At 46.5% G+C, this 12,918-nt stretch overlaps 1 long non-coding RNA gene across 1 annotated transcript; it reads right to left on the bottom strand.

Annotated features, from left to right (window-relative positions):
* Positions 1–4,105: 4,105 nt before the first annotated feature.
* LOC124019141 lies at positions 4,106–5,119 on the bottom strand. Its single transcript, XR_006835744.1, has 3 exons — positions 5,050–5,119; positions 4,323–4,385; positions 4,106–4,191 (listed from the first exon to the last, which is right to left on the bottom strand). It is a non-coding gene; the product is annotated as an uncharacterized LOC124019141 (long non-coding RNA).
* Between the last annotated feature and the right edge of the window lie 7,799 nt (positions 5,120–12,918).

Below are 12,918 nucleotides of genomic sequence, written 5' to 3' on the forward strand. Positions count from 1 at the left end.
ACAGGAGGACAGGACAGGAGAATAGAACAGGACAGGAGAATAGGACAGGAGAATAGAACAGGACAGGATAATATGACAGGACAGGACAGGAGGACAGGACAGGAGAATAGAATAGGACAGGAGAATAGGACAGGACAGGAGATTAGAACAGGACAGGAGAATAGAACAGGAGAATAGAACAGGACAGGAGAACAGGACAGGAGAATAGGACAGGACAGGAGAATAGGACAGGACAATAGAACAGGACAGGAGAATAGGACAGGAGAATAGAACAGGACAGGATAATATGACAGGACAGGACAGGAGGACAGGACAGGAGAATAGAACAGGACAGGTGAATAGGACAGGAGATTAGGACATGACAGGAGAATAGAACAGGAGATTAGAACAGGACAGGAGAATAGAACAGGACAGGAGAATAGGACAGGAGAATAGGACAGGACAGGACAATAGGACAGGACAGGAGAATAGAACAGGAGAATAGGACAGGAGAATAGAACAGGAGAATATAATAGGACAGGATAATAGAACAGGACAGGAGAATAGAACAGGAGAATATGACAGGACAGGAGAATAGGACAGGATAATAGGACAGGAGAATAGAACAGGAGAATAGGACAGGACAGGAGAATAGGACAGGACAGGAGAATAGAACAGAAGAATAGAACAGGAGAATAGGACAGGACAGGAGAATAGGACAGGACAGGAGAATAGAACAGGAGAATATGACAGGAGAATAGGACAGGATAATAGGACAGGATAATAGGACAGGAGAATAGGACAGGAGAATAGGACAGGAGAATAGGACAGGAGAATAGAACAGGATAATAGGACAGGATAATAGGACAGGATAATAGGACAGGAGAATAGAACAGCACAGGAGAATAGGACAGGAGAATAGAACAGGACAGGAGAATAGAACAGGAGAATAGAACAGGACAGGAGAATAGGACAGGACAGGAGAACAGAACAGGAGAACAGAACAGGAGAACAGAACAGGAGAACAGAACAGGACAGGAGAACAGGACAGGAGAACAGAACAGGAGAACAGAACAGGAGAGGACAGGAGAGGACAGGAGAATAGAACAGGAGAACAGGAGAGGACAGGAGAATAGAACAGGAGAATAGGACAGGAGAATAGGACAGGAGAATAGGAGAGGACAGGAGAATAGAACAGGAGAATAGAACAGGATAATAGGACAGGACAGGAGAATAGGACAGGAGAATAGGACAGGAGAACAGAACAGGACAGGAGAACAGGACAGGAGAACAGAACAGGAGAACAGAACAGGACAGGAGAACAGGAGAGGACAGGAGAACAGAACAGGAGAACAGAACAGGACAGGAGAACAGGACAGGAGAGGACAGGAGAGGACAGGAGAATAGAACAGGAGAACAGGAGAGGACAGGAGAATAGAACAGGAGAATAGGACAGGAGAATAGGACAGGAGAATAGGACAGGACAGGAGAATAGAACAGGAGAATAGAACAGGATAATAGGACAGGACAGGAGAATAGGACAGGAGAATAGGACAGGAGAACAGAACAGGAGAACAGAACAGGACAGGAGAACAGGAGAGGACAGGAGAACAGAACAGGAGAACAGAACAGGACAGGAGAACAGGACAGGAGGACAGAACAGGAGAACAGAACAGGAGAGGACAGGAGAGGACAGGAGAATAGAACAGGAGAACAGGAGAGGACAGGAGAATAGAACAGGAGAATAGGACAGGAGAATAGGAGAGGACAGGAGAATAGAACAGGAGAATAGAACAGGATAATAGGACAGGACAGGATAATAGGACAGGACAGGAGAATAGAACAGGAGAATAGAACAGGAGAATAGAACAGGAGAATAGGACAGGACAGGAGAACAGGACAGGACAGGAGAACAGGACAGGAGAATAGAACAGGACAGGAGAACAGGACAGGAGTATAGGACAGGACAGGAGAATAGGACAGGATAATAGGACAGGACAGGATAATAGGACAGGAGAATAGAACAGGACAGGATAATAGGACAGGACAGGATAATAGGACAGGACAGGACAATAGGACAGGACAATAGGACAGGACAATAGGACAGGACAGGAGAATAGGACAGGACAGGACAATAGAACAGGACAGGAGAATAGAACAGGACAGGAGAATAGAACAGGACAGGAGAATAGGACAGGACAGGAGAATAGGACAGGAGAATAGAACAGGAGAATAGAACAGGAGAATAGAACAGGAGAATAGGACAGGAGAATAGAACAGGACAGGAGAATAGAACAGGAGAATAGGACAGGACAGGAGAATAGAACAGGACAGGAGAATAGAACAGGAGAATAGAACAGGACAGGATAATAGGACAGGAGAATAGGACAGGACAGGAGAATAGAACAGGACAGGAGAATAGAACAGGAGAATAGGACAGGACAGGAGAATAGAACAGGAGAATAGAACAATGTTATCAAACAGAAGAGAGAACAGACATAGTGAACACAGTACTCGGTTGTAGAATAGCAGAATGAAGAAACCCTAGATGACGTTTGGTTTTAGTGGTGGGAGCCTAAATGGAATGCCGTCCTACCACGATTAAGGGGACTGTCACCAAGAAGTCTTCATGGGTCTAACAGACTCCAAATTAAAAATCTGACTTTTGTCTCAGATCTGGGTTGGGTCTGATTTAATTGCCAAGGGTCTCGGGTATGTGTAAAAAAAAAACATTTTTTAAAGGGTATTTACCCGGCCAGACCCGTCGTCTGTTCATTTAATTTAATGTGCGTGACGTAGTGAGAACTGCGTGAGCGTGTCATCTGTGTCAGCCAATTGCAACTCAATAAAACGTATAGCTTATGTGTCCTGCTGAAAGCGGATCTGGGGCTGCTCACCTCACGTACACCTGCTGCTGAGGAGAGAGAGTGAAAGGAGTCTTGACCTAGGCTACTGTTGACTGGGAAGATGGAGGCCTTTTTCATTGAAGTAAAACATTAATTAGAGAAGAAAGAGGACAGGGAAAGGAAGCCGACAAGCGGAATGTCCTCGGGGACAAACGTTTTCATATTGTGGTGGACAAACGAGATGAACGTTGGCCAATGAACGTGTGCAGCTTGTGTTTGGAGGTTTGATGCAATAGTATTTATTATAATTAGTGTTATCATTATTATTATTATTGTATATCATTATTACTATTTTATGCCTATTTAAGAATCTAGAACAGTTACATTTCTATGAGACGTTTTCATTGGCTAAATTAAGTTGGAACCTTCTTGTTAATGTTGTGCTCCGGATTTAGTTAAAGGCGGGTTAAAAGGAGGCCTGTTATAAAATAAATATAATTAGCCCATTGTCGTCAATTGTAAATGAGAACTTGTTCTCAACTGGCCTACCTGGTTAAATAAAGGTGAAATAAAAAATTAAAACTTTGTTGGTAATTGCTGCAATATAGTCCAAGTCTGTTCAAAAGTTTTTAAACAAGGTTTTTAAACATGTTCTTTATTAGAATATGCAACAAATGTTCTAGTTTCATTCTGTTGAGGCCATTTCTTCTGTTGATAAATGAAGTTTAAGCTAGATGCCTGTGGTTGATGTTTTAGGCCGAGGTAACTGTGGATCATTTTGACCAATGGTGTTCCTATATGATGGTGCTGTCAGGACCCAGGCCAGATGTTTCTGCTCTCTTTCTACTTTCTCAGATCTTCGGTCTGAACCGGTCTGAACTGGTCAGTTTGGTTCTGTTTTTCCCCCAGGCCCAGCTGCGGGACGGGTCTGAAGGTCCTCAGGTCCATTCGGAGCAGCGTCTCCATTTAAAATGCATAATAATGTATTTATGCATATCGGGATCGGGCGGGAAAGACACAGATTTATTTCAGGAGCGGGTCCAGCCTTTTAGACCAGCGAAGACCTTAACCGTTAACTTTACCCCTGGTATTCATATGGAGGTTTTAACCATTATACTGAGGATATTTATTCCATCAACCATTATAACAAAGGTTTGACTTACTTTCAACTATAGGACACCATCGTGAACCCATGACCTTCTACTACGGCTGTACAGTATCTAGTTGAAGGCAGAGACAACATTAGTCACGTAAAGGAATAAACCCAAAACTTAAGGCCAACCTGCATGTCCAGCTCGTGACATCTCTGTGCGATCTCCTCCTTGGTGGCTAGAGCCTCGTTCAAATCCTCCACCGTCTTCTTCAGCTAAAAATACAACTAGTATGTCGGAATTAACATGGAAAAATACTAAATAAAGGCTGATAATACAAAATAACACGATTTTAGTGTAACACACAGTGTAATGTAGCAAGAGAACATTCTCCGTAACGTCTCACCTGTCTATCGATATCAGCGTACGAGTCGTTTCCTCCCATTACAGGGCACTCTTTGCTCATCAACTACAACAGAGAGAATCATACATAGTGTGATGTCATCTGTTATAACACATGGATACTCTACGCAGTGTGATGTCATCTGTTATAACACATGGATACTCTACGCAGTGTGATGTCATCTGTTATAACACATGTATACTCTACGCAGTGTGATGTCATCTGTTATAACACATGGATACTCTACGCAGTGTGATGTCATCTGTTATAACACATGGATACTCTACGCAGTGTGATGTCATCTGTTATAACACATGGATACTCTACGCAGTGTGATGTCATCTGTTATAACACATGGATAGTCTACGCAGTGTGATGTCATCTGTTATAACACATGGATAGTCTACGCAGTGTGATGTCATCTGTTATAACACATGGATACTCTACGCAGTGTGATGTCATCTGTTATAACACATGGATACTCTACGCAGTGTGATGTCATCTGTTATAACACATGGATACTCTACGCAGTGTGATGTCATCTATTATAACACATGGATACTCTACGCAGTGTGATGTCATCTGTTATAACACATGGAGATCATACATAGTGTGATGTCATCTGTTATAACACATGGATACTCTACACAGTGTGATGTCATATAAGGACACAGGAAATGGATCTCTAGAGTAAAACACACAGCCACTTGAAATGTTTACAAAGGCATACCTCTTGAATGGCTGTCATGACAACGTGTTGAACAGATTCCTCCAGCATCATTATGGTCTGGATGTATTCTACAGGGACAGAGGAAGACAGCAGGAATGAAGACAGCAGTTCAGTCTAAGAAGCACCCGCAGTGTCACAATGACAAGAACTGAATGTGATGAAGCCGTGAGATAAGCTGGAAGCCTCATCTTACACACTTCCTCAACTGAACTCTGTGTACTGTCTCTAGGACAGGGCTGTGTACTGTCTCTGGGACAGGGCTGTGTACTGTCTCTGGGACAGGGCTGTGTACTGTCTCTGGGACAGGGCTGTGTACTGTCTCTGGGACAGGGCTGTGTACTGTCTCTGGGACAGGGCTGTGTACTGTCTCTGGGACAGGGCTGTGTACTGTCTCTGGGACAGGGCTGTGTACTGTCTCTGGGACAGGGCTGTGTACTGTCTCTGGGACAGGGCTGTGTACTGTCTCTGGGACAGGGCTGTGTACTGTCTCTGGGACAGGGCTGTGTACTGTCTCTGGGACAGGGCTGTGTACTGTCTCTGGGACAGGGCTGTGTACTGTCTCTGGGACAGGGCTGTGTACTGTCTCTGGGACAGGGCTGTGTACTGTCTCTGGGACAGGGCTGTGTACTGTCTCTGGGACAGGGCTGTGTACTGTCTCTGGGACAGGGCTGTGTACTGTCTCTGGGACAGGGCTGTGTACTGTCTCTGGGACAGGGCTGTGTACTGTCTCTGGGACAGGGCTGTGTACTGTCTCTGGGACAAGGCTGTGTACTGTCTCTGGGACAAGGCTGTGTACTGTCTCTGGGACAAGGCTGTGTACTGTCTCTGGGACAAGGCTGTGTACTGTCTCTGGGACAAGGCTGTGTACTGTCTCTGGGACAAGGCTGTGTACTGTCTCTGGGACAAGGCTGTGTACTGTCTCTGGGACAAGGCTGTGTACTGTCTCTGGGACAAGGCTGTGTACTGTCTCTGGGACAAGGCTGTGTACTGTCTCTGGGACAAGGCTGTGTACTGTCTCTGGGACAAGGCTGTGTACTGTCTCTGGGACAAGGCTGTGTACTGTCTCTGGGACAAGGCTGTGTACTGTCTCTGGGACAAGGCTGTGTACTGTCTCTGGGACAAGGCTGTGTACTGTCTCTGGGACAAGGCTGTGTACTGTCTCTGGGACAAGGCTGTGTACTGTCTCTGGGACAAGGCTGTGTACTGTCTCTGGGACAAGGCTGTGTACTGTCTCTGGGACAAGGCTGTGTACTGTCTCTGGGACAAGGCTGTGTACTGTCTCTGGGACAAGGCTGTGTACTGTCTCTGGGACAAGGCTGTGTACTGTCTCTGGGACAAGGCTGTGTACTGTCTCTGGGACAAGGCTGTGTACTGTCTCTAGGACAAGGCTGTGTACTGTCTCTAGGGCAAGGCTGTGTACTGTCTCTAGGACAAGGCTGTGTACTGTCTCTAGGACAAGGCTGTGTATATTGTCTCTAGGACAAGGCTGTGTACTGTCTCTTGGACAAGGCTGTGTACTGTCTCTAGGACAAGGCTGTGTACTGTCTCTAGGACAAGGCTGTGTACTGTCTCTAGGACAAGGCTGTGTACTGTCTCTAGGACAAGGCTGTGTACTGTCTCTAGGACAAGGCTGTGTACTGTCTCTAGGACAAGGCTGTGTACTGTCTCTAGGACAAGGCTGTGTACTGTCTCTAGGACAAGGCTGTGTACTGTCTCTAGGACAAGGCTGTGTACTGTCTCTAGGACAAGGCTGTGTACTGTCTCTAGGACAAGGCTGTGTACTGTCTCTAGGACAAGGCTGTGTACTGTCTCTAGGACAAGGCTGTGTACTGTCTCTAGGACAAGGCTGTGTACTGTCTCTGGGACAGGGCTGTGTACTGTCTCTGGGACAGGGCTGTGTACTGTCTCTGGGACAGGGCTGTGTACTGTCTCTGGGACAGGGCTGTGTACTGTCTCTGGGACAGGGCTGTGTACTGTCTCTGGGACAGGGCTGTGTACTGTCTCTGGGACAGGGCTGTGTACTGTCTCTGGGACAGGGCTGTGTACTGTCTCTGGGACAGGGCTGTGTACTGTCTCTGGGACAGGGCTGTGTACTGTCTCTGGGACAGGGCTGTGTACTGTCTCTGGGACAGGGCTGTGTACTGTCTCTGGGACAGGGCTGTGTACTGTCTCTGGGACAGGGCTGTGTACTGTCTCTGGGACAGGGCTGTGTACTGTCTCTGGGACAGGGCTGTGTACTGTCTCTGGGACAGGGCTGTGTACTGTCTCTGGGACAGGGCTGTGTACTGTCTCTGGGACAGGGCTGTGTACTGTCTCTGGGACAGGGCTGTGTACTGTCTCTGGGACAGGGCTGTGTACTGTCTCTGGGACAGGGCTGTGTACTGTCTCTGGGACAGGGCTGTGTACTGTCTCTGGGACAGGGCTGTGTACTGTCTCTGGGACAGGGCTGTGTACTGTCTCTGGGACAGGGCTGTGTACTGTCTCTGGGACAAGGCTGTGTACTGTCTCTGGGACAAGGCTGTGTACTGTCTCTGGGACAAGGCTGTGTACTGTCTCTGGGACAAGGCTGTGTACTGTCTCTGGGACAAGGCTGTGTACTGTCTCTGGGACAAGGCTGTGTACTGTCTCTGGGACAAGGCTGTGTACTGTCTCTGGGACAAGGCTGTGTACTGTCTCTGGGACAAGGCTGTGTACTGTCTCTGGGACAAGGCTGTGTACTGTCTCTGGGACAAGGCTGTGTACTGTCTCTGGGACAAGGCTGTGTACTGTCTCTAGACTCTAGGACAAGGCTGTGTACTGTCTCTAGACTCTAGGACAAGGCTGTGTACTGTCTCTAGACTCTAGGACAAGGCTGTGTACTGTCTCTAGACTCTAGGACAAGGCTGTGTACTGTCTCTAGGACAAGGCTGTGTACTGTCTCTAGGACAAGGCTGTGTACTGTCTCTAGGACAAGGCTGTGTACTGTCTCTAGGACAAGGCTGTGTACTGTCTCTAGGACAAGGCTGTGTACTGTCTCTAGGACAAGGCTGTGTACTGTCTCTAGGACAAGGCTGTGTACTGTCTCTAGGACAAGGCTGTGTACTGTCTCTAGGACAAGGCTGTGTACTGTCTCTAGGACAAGGCTGTGTACTGTCTCTAGGACAAGGCTGTGTACTGTCTCTAGGACAAGGCTGTGTACTGTCTCTAGGACAAGGCTGTGTACTGTCTCTAGGACAAGGCTGTGTACTGTCTCTAGGACAAGGCTGTGTACTGTCTCTAGGACAAGGCTGTGTACTGTCTCTAGGACAAGGCTGTGTACTGTCTCTAGGACAAGGCTGTGTACTGTCTCTAGGACAAGGCTGTGTACTGTCTCTAGGACAAGGCTGTGTACTGTCTCTAGGACAAGGCTGTGTACTGTCTCTAGGACAAGGCTGTGTACTGTCTCTAGGACAAGGCTGTGTACTGTCTCTAGGACAAGGCTGTGTACTGTCTCTAGGACAAGGCTGTGTACTGTCTCTAGGACAAGGCTGTGTACTGTCTCTAGGACAAGGCTGTGTACTGTCTCTAGGACAAGGCTGTGTACTGTCTCTAGGACAAGGCTGTGTACTGTCTCTAGACTCTAGGACAAGGCTGTGTACTGTCTCTAGACTCCAGGACAAGGCTGTGTACTGTCTCTAGACTCCAGGACAAGGCTGTGTACTGTCTCTAGACTCCAGGACAAGGCTGTGTACTGTCTCTAGACTCCAGGACAAGGCTGTGTACTGTCTCTAGACTCCAGGACAAGGCTGTGTACTGTCTCTAGACTCCAGGACAAGGCTGTGTACTGTCTCTAGGACAGGGCTGTGTACTGTCTCTAGGACAAGGCTGTGTGTAATTGCTTCCCTATTAAGCTAGAGCTATGAAGAAAGAAAACCTGGAGTTTTGGTGCAGGTACAGAAAACCAGCGCACAAATAAAATGGCGATATTCTCAAAGAAAGAAAGAAAGACAGACAGACACAGACATGGATACAGCAGAATACCGACAGACAGACAGACAGACAGACAGACCTTGTTTCTGCTTCACAGTTGACAGCACAGCCTAGCATGACAGCATCCTGCCCAGCTCTGCAGTGTCTGAGTGTTCTCCTATCAGGTTGATGTCTGGCAGGGTGAAGTCATTGATCTGCTGTTGAAGGACCTCTTGGTTGTAGTCCAGTATACCTTTCAAACACCTTTCTTAGATTACTGATCTGAAAAGGACGAGAGGAAGAGGTGACATTGGGACTGTGGCACTGATAAGGGCTTTAGAGCAGATGGCACAACACAAAAAGCATAATGTATTAAAACGACCATCATCATCATACCTTTAGCCTCTGCCACACTCTCACACCTCGGGCTTGATCCTACCGATCCAGTTGTCAGTGAAATACACACAAGTCTCTGGAGAAGAGAAAGGTAAGTGGTCACATATGGGAGAAAGAAAGTGAAGAGAGAAGACACAACTCCCAGACGCAACACCTAGCCACAACACCTAGCCACAACCCTGAGCCACAACCCTGAGCCACAACCCTGAGCCACAACACCTAGCCACAACACCTAGCCACAACACCCACTAAAAGGTTGGTTTGATGGTTAAACAAAATATAACCACTGCCACTCACATTTTCTGTAGGGCCTGGGCCATGACGATCCCACTTGTGAGATCGTCCACCGCCCTGCATGGTGCCTCCAATCCAAACGTCTGGATCTAGATAAAAGAAAAACACAACCATTTCCTGCTATGAGATATTACAGAGATACCCACCGAACCTTACATGCATCATTACTTGACCCTGGACATCTCCCCTCTTCACAAAGTCTCAAAACATGGCCACTGTACATTCCCAACTTCTTTTTGGGAAACATGGAGCGGAGCTCTCACAGCGATTAGGTTGAGCCTACTCGGTATTCTACTTGTCGGTTTTGGGACTTTGCAGGAAATAGTAAAGACAGAGCACTTTTGGATCTCTCTCTCTCCTCTCTCTCTCTCTCTCTCTCTCTCTAGCAGTGTTGTCACTCTAAATGAACAGACTGAACTCAGCAGAGGAGAGGTACAAGACATGGATGGTGCCATGGTCAACGCCATAATCACAGTAACACATAAAGACAGACTCCTCTCCGTCCTGAACTGAATGTTTCTACACGAGGAGGTTATTTCCTACAGGACTGACCTCCAGGAGACCCTTTTGGGACCGAGACCATTGACCAGCCCAAGAATTACATGTACTTCTGTTCAGTTGACTGTTTTTGAGATGATCTATATAAACTACATATATTATTATTTTACCTAGTAAAAGTGTAGGTTAGCCTTTGAGGCTAATATTTAATGTTATAGGCTATGTTTAGGCTGTTTTACATTCAAATACCAAGCGTATATCACTGCATCCTGCTGTACAGGCACACTAAGGTTAAGAGCTATAAATAGTCTACAGACTTAACTCACCACCAAGGATGAGTGGTGACCTACAGCTGCAACCCTGATCTGAGTAGAGGTCTATAGCTGAACCCTGATCAGAGTAGAGGTCTATAGCTGAACCCTGATCAGAGTAGAGGTCTATAGCTGAACCCTGATCAGAGTAGAGGTCTATAGCTGAACCCTGATCTGATCTGAAGATCAGAGTAGAGTCTATAGCTGAACCCTGATCAGAGTAGAGGTCTATAGCTGAACCCTGATCTGAGTAGAGGTCTATAGCTGAACCCTGATCAGAGTAGAGTCTAGAAGGAACCCTTGGATCTATAGCTGAACCCTGATCAGAGTAGAATCTATAGCTGAACCCTGATCTGAGTAGAGGTCTATAGCTGAACCCTGATCTGAGTAGAGGTCTATAGCTGAACCCTGATCAGAGTAGAGGTCTATAGCTGAACCTGATCAGAGTAGAGGTCTATAGCTGAACCCTGATCAGAGTAGAGGTCTATAGCTGAACCCTGATCAGAGTAGAGGTCTATAGCTGAACCCTGATCAGAGTAGAGGTCTATAGCTGAACCCTGATCAGAGTAGAGGTCTATAGCTGAACCCTGATCTGAGTAGAGGTCTATAGCTGAACCCTGATCAGAGTAGAGGTCTATAGCTGAACCCTGATCAGAGTAGAGGTCTATAGCTGAACCCTGATCAGTAGAGGTCTATAGCTGAACCCTGATCAGAGTAGAGGTCTATAGCTGAACCTGATCAGAGTAGAGGTCTATAGCTGAACCCTGATCAGAGTAGAGGTCTATAGCTGAACCCTGATCAGAGTAGAGGTCTATAGCTGAACCCTGATCAGAGTAGAGGTCTATAGCTGAACCTGATCAGAGTAGAGGTCTATAGCTGAACCTGATCAGAGTAGAGGTCTATAGCTGCAACCCTGATCAGAGTAGAGGTCTATAGCTGAACCCTGATCAGAGTAGAGGTCTATAGCTGAACCCTGATCAGAGTGTCACTGCAGGCTGGTGCTCACATAAATATTGGTTGTTTATATTTGAGAAGAAAATACCTGCAGACATTTAGACAAATTCTCTACTTTCTGCATCCTTCTCTGGTCGTTTTCATGTCCCAGAGCACAGGTTGTCATTTTACCACTACCTTCTCTGGTCGTTTTCATGTCCCAGAGCACGGGTTGTCATTTTACCACTACCTTCTCTAGTCGTTTTCATGTCCCAGAGCACGGGTTGTCATTTTACCACTACCTTCCTTTGACAATTAGACAGTTTTCTTTTCAGTCAGCAGCCCTTTTCATAGTTTCCCACAAATGAAAGCAATCAAGATGACTTGTCATCAACTAAGGTTGCATTAAACTGCAGTTACAACAGTCATTGAAAAAGACAGGAAAGATACAGTAAACAGATCTGAAAAGATAATCGACTACCGTGAGAACATCTCTTACATTTCATGGGTGTACTGTGCAGATGATGTGCTTCTGAGAGAAGATAATCGACTACCGTGAGAACATCTCTTACATTTCATGGGTGTACTGTGCAGATGATGTGCTTCTGAGAGAAGATAATCGACTACCGTGAGAACATCTCTTACATTTCATGGGTGTACTGTGCAGATGATGTGCTTCTGAGAGAAGATAATCGACTACCGTGAGAACATCTCTTACATTTCATGGGTGTACTGTGCAGATGATGTGCTTCTGAGAGATGTGTTAAGGCTAATCCTGATCTGTCAGATGTGACAATCGTCAGGGCCATTAGCTAGGCTGTGCACACACACACACACACACACACACACACACACACACACACACACACACACACACACACACACACACACACACACACACACACACACACACACACACACACACACACACACACACACACACACACACACACACACACACACACACACACACACACACACACACACCTCTCTGTACTGCTACTTATGAAAAATGGCTTTGCGTGAGGAGGGAGAACAATTAACTGAAATGTCAAACTCAAACTGCCACTTTCAAACCTTCCACAGCTACTGAATGAAATTCTGGCGACTTTGGCAAATAAATATGACTGAACTAAACCAGCTTATGAACCGTACTAGTGTTATGTGATAAAGAAGATAATTTGCTTGCTTATGTTTTTGGTGGTCAGTGATTAGTTTAATAATATTGTGTATTTGAATACATAACGGTCTCTGTGGAGTAGCATAGAGGCGATGAGTGACCGCCAGCTGGCCTGGCTAGAAGACCCGTCAGTCACAGTTGATGTTGACAAAGCTGCTGTTGGGTTTTTAAATGTAGCCCTCACATGCTAGTTAGGAAACCCTACCCTGCCCGTGACTCTGTGTACTAACAGAGGCAAAGGTTGCGCCTGGAACGCTGGTCAGCAGAGCAGGATCCTCACCGCCGCCTCATAAACAATGTCCACTCCGAGAAACATGAACTGGTACGAGG

Source organism: Oncorhynchus gorbuscha, unplaced genomic scaffold, assembly GCF_021184085.1.
Source record: "Oncorhynchus gorbuscha isolate QuinsamMale2020 ecotype Even-year unplaced genomic scaffold, OgorEven_v1.0 Un_scaffold_7080, whole genome shotgun sequence".
NCBI classification, from domain to species: Eukaryota; Metazoa; Chordata; class Actinopteri; order Salmoniformes; family Salmonidae; genus Oncorhynchus; species Oncorhynchus gorbuscha.